The 4,448-nt window shown below is 63.0% G+C and overlaps 1 non-coding gene across 1 annotated transcript; it reads left to right on the forward strand.

The window, feature by feature from the left end:
* Positions 1-961: 961 nt before the first annotated feature.
* On the forward strand, positions 962-1,080 carry LOC131871416 (5S ribosomal RNA). Its single transcript, XR_009369636.1, has one exon. It is a non-coding gene; the product is annotated as a 5S ribosomal RNA (ribosomal RNA).
* Positions 1,081-4,448: the final 3,368 nt, after the last annotated feature.

The raw sequence follows: 4,448 nt of genomic DNA on the forward strand, positions 1-4,448 counted from the left end.
GGGAGCCAGGGTGGGTCCCAAGGTGAGTGCAAAGGTGGGTGCCAGGGTCAAGGTGAGTGCCAATGTGGGTTCCAAGGTGCCAGGGTCAGGGTGAGTGCCAATGTGGGTTCAAAGGTGCTAAGTTGGGTGCGAGGTTGGGTGCGAGGGTGGGTGGGTGCCAAGGTGTGCTAGGTGGAAGCCCGGGTGGGTCGGCATCCCATGGGTGTCGAGTTGGGTGCCTGATGGGTGCTTCTTGTCAAGTTTTAGTCGTCGGGACTCATTTCGAGCCTTAGAGGTCGTTTCTTGTCCGGTTGCCCTGTCTTCGACCTGGGAACCCAATTTTGGTCCTCGGGTCCCATTTTTTTTTGTCTCGCATCCCACTTTTGGCCTGTGGCCTTTTCGGGGTCGATTCTCGTTTTGGGCATCAGAGCATGTTTCTTCTCCTAAAACCCAATATTTGTTTATTAAGTCTCGGAACACATTTTTGTTCTCGTGGACCCATCATGGGTCTTGGAACGCATTTGTGGTCCTTGGGTCCCATTTTGCATCCCGAAACTTGTGTTTTGGTGCTTGATCCCTATTTTGGGTGCCCACCTTGCACCAAGTGCGCACCCGGGGCAAACCGAGCGCCTTGGTGCACCGGGGCAAGATCGAGCGTGCACCCGAGGCGCCCCGAACATGCACCAAGGTGCACTCGGCCCACATGTGAGCGCAGGTCGTTGCGCCCGAGGTGGTGTGTGGGCACCGCGTTGCAGACGGGACACTGCACGCACACGACGCCCCCTCCAGGTGCACGCACGTAGGCCGGGCCGGGTGCACACCCGACGCCCTAGCAAGGTGCGCGCACCCGGGCAGGGCTCACACTTGGCGAACGGGGCGCACTTCGCGAGGGAGGGTGTGCACCTCGACGGGGGTGGGTGGCCGGGGTGGATTCGCACGTGGGTCGCGGTTTGCTAAGTACACACTGCGACAAGCTCATAACGGGTGCGATCATACCAGCGTTAGTGCACCGGATCCCATCAGAACTCCGCAGTTAAGCGCGCTTGGGCCGGAGTAGTACTGGGATGGGTGACCTCCCGGGAAGTCCCGGTGTTGCACCCTTTTTTAGTTTTTCGCCGGGCGTCGCAATGCTATTTGAATAAACCTTTTGCCCGTTTGCGTTCTCGTCGGGGCCGGGCCGGGCCGGGGTGCGCTGCCCGCACTACCGCGCGCGCGGGGGCGACACCGAGCGCGCACCCGAGGCGCCCCGAGCACACAGGCCACGGTGCAACCCGGGCGTTGTGCGCGCACCCCGGTGCGCCCGAGGTGCTGCGCGCGCACCCAGGTGAAATCGGTGTGCACCTCGGCCAGTGCGCGCTCGGTCGAGTCGCGCACGTTGGCCAAGGTGCACGGTGATGTTTCTTACTCTAAGGTTCCGCACCAGACGCCCGGGACAGGTGAGCGAAGCTGGGCGGGGCCGGGTGCGCGGCCGGGGCAGGTGCACGCAGCTGGAGAGAGCTTTGGAGCACACTTCGGAGCGCACCAATGATGCGCTCCATTCAAAAGTTTCCTGAAAAGGCAAAAAAAGTTGAGATTATAGAATTTCCCACTTGAGAGATTGTAAAAAAAAAAAATTTAAAATGAAGGAAACGCGGGTGCCAAGGTGTGCGCAGCCCAGCCAAGGTGTGCGCACCAAGGCGCCCACCCTGGCGAAGGTGCACGCAAGGTGCGCACCCGAGGCAAACCGGACAATTAACCCAACTTTCGACTTCGCGCGCACCTTGGAGCGCACTTCGGAGCGCTCCTTGGTGCGCACCAATCTTGGGCACCTCGGAGTGCACCATGGCGCCCACCAAGGTGCGCACCCGGGGCAAACCGAGCTCCGACTTCGTGCGCACCTTGGAGCGCACGAAAGGTGCGCACCATGGCGCCCACCAAGGTGCGCAGCCCAGCCAAGGCGTGCGCATCAAGGTGCGCACCCTGGCGAAGGTGCGCACCCGGGGCAAACCGAGCTCCGACTTCGTGCGCACCTTGGAGCGCACAAAAGGTGCGCAACCCAGCCAAGGTGTGCGCACCCCGGTCAAACCGAGCTCCGAATCGTGCGCACCAGAGGTGCACGCCATCGTGCGCACCTTGGAGCACACTTCGGAGCCCTCCTTGGTGCGCGCCGATGTTGCGCACCTCGGAGCGCACCCGGGGAAAACAATGCAATTAACCCGACTTTCGACTTCGTGGGCACCTCGGAGCGCTCTCGGGTTCGCACCTCGGAGCACACCGAGGTGCGCACCTTTGATGCGCTGCCTTCACCAATTTCCAGAAAAGGCAAGAAAACATTGAGAAGGTGTGCGCACCGAGGTGCCCACCCTGGCGAAGGTGCACGCGAGGTGCGCACCCGGGGCAAACCGGGCTCCGACTTCGTGCACGCCGCACCTTGGAGCACACTTCGGAGCGCTCCTTGGTGCGCACCAGGGCGCGCAACCCAGCCGAGGTGCCCACCCCGGCGAAGGTGCACGCGAGGTGCGCACCCGGGGCAAACCGGGCTCCGACTTCGTGCACGCCATGGTGCCCACCGCGGCGAAGGTGCACGCGAGGTGCGCACCCGGGGCAAACCGGGCTCCGACTTCGTGCACGCCGCACCTTGGAGCACACTTCGGAGCGCTCCTTGGTGCGCACCATGGTGCCCACCAGGGCGCGCAACCCCGCCGAAGGTGCACGCGAGGTGCGCACCCGGGGCAAACCGGGCTCCGACTTCGTGCACGCCGCACCTTGGAGCACACTTCGGAGCGCTCCTTGGTGCGCACCATGGTGCCCACCAGGGCGCGCAACCCCGCCGAAGGTGCACGCGAGGTGCGCACCCGGGGCAAACCGGGCTCCGACTTCGTGCACGCCATGGTGCGCACCGCGGCGAAGGTGCGCACCCGGGGCAAACCGGGCTCCGACTTCGTGCACGCCGCACCTTGGAGCACACTTCGGAGCGCTCCTTGGTGCGCACCAGGGCGCGCAACCCAGCCGAGGTGCCCACCCCGGCGAAGGTGCACGCGAGGTGCGTACCCGGGGCAAACCGGGCTCCGACTTCGTGCACGCCGCACCTTGGAGCACACTTCGGAGCGCTCCTTGGTGCGCACCATGGTGCCCACCAGGCCGCGCAACCCAGCCAAGGTGTGCGCACCAAGGTGCACGCGAGGTGCGCACCCGGGGCAAACCGGGGTCCGACTTCGTGCACGCCGCACCTTGGAGCACACATCGGGGCGCTCCCGGGTTCGCACCGGCGTTGCGCACCGTGGTGGGCACCTCGGAGCACACCAAGGTGGGCAGCGAGGTGCGCACCTTTGATGCGATGCCTTCACTAATTTCCATAAAAGGCAAAAAAAAAACGAGATTTTAAAATTTCCGTTTTGAAAGATAGTGAGAAAAAGGGAATGCTGGTGCCATCTTGAGCCCGCCCTGGTGCGCAGCCCAGCCAAGGTGTGCGCACCAAGGTGCCCACCCTGGCGAAGGTGCGCGCCCGGGCAATTAACCCAACTTCCAACTTCGCGCGCGCCAGGGTGGGAGCGCACCCAACAACCGGGCCTGGGAAGAGCCAATGCGAGAAACCCCACCAAACGCTCTGACAAAAAAAGAGGGGGCGCTCCAGTAACCCCGCTTCGGAGCGCACCCTGGGCAAACCCAGCCAAGGTGCCCACCCCGGCCAAGGTGCAGGCGAGGTGCGCACCCGGGGCAAACCGGGCTCCGACAACGTGCACGCCGCACCTTGGAGCACACTTCGTAGCGCTCCCGGGTGCGCACCTCAGAGCACACCAAGGTGGGCAGCGAGGTGCGCACCTTTGATGCGCTGCCTTCACTAATTTCCAGAAAAGGCAAAAAAAAAAGGAGATTTTAAAATTTCCGTTTTGAAAGATAGTGAAAAAAACGGAACGCGCGTGCCATCTTGAGCCCGCCCTGGTGCGCAGCCCAGGTAAGGTGCCCACCCTGGCAAAGGTGCGCACCCGGGCAATTAACCCTACTTCCGACTTCGTGCGCGCCAGGGTGGCAACCGGGCCTCGGAAGAGCCAATGCGAGAAACCCCACCAAACGCTCCGACAAAAAAAGAGGCGGCGCTCCAATAACCCCGCTTCGGAGCGCAGCCGGGGCAAACCCAGCCAAGGTGCCCACCCCGACGAAGGTGCACGCGAGGTGCGCACCCGGGGCAAACCGGGCTCCGACAACGTGCACGCAGCACCTTGGAGCACACTTCGAAGCACTCCCGGGTGCCCACCGGCGTTGCGCACCGTGGTGGGCAGCGAGGTGCGCACCTTTGATGCGCTGCCTTCACTAATTTCCAGAAAAAGGCAAAAAAAAATGAGATTTTAAAATTTCCGTTTTGAAAGATAGTGAAAAAAAAGGAACGCGGGTGCCATCTTGAGCCCGCCCTGGTGCGCAGCCCAGGCAAGGCATGCGCACCAAGGTGCCCACCCGAGGTGCACACCCGGGGCAAACCGGGCTCCGACTTC

This window comes from Cryptomeria japonica, unplaced genomic scaffold, assembly GCF_030272615.1.
Source record: "Cryptomeria japonica unplaced genomic scaffold, Sugi_1.0 HiC_scaffold_408, whole genome shotgun sequence".
Taxonomy (NCBI): domain Eukaryota; kingdom Viridiplantae; phylum Streptophyta; class Pinopsida; order Cupressales; family Cupressaceae; genus Cryptomeria; species Cryptomeria japonica.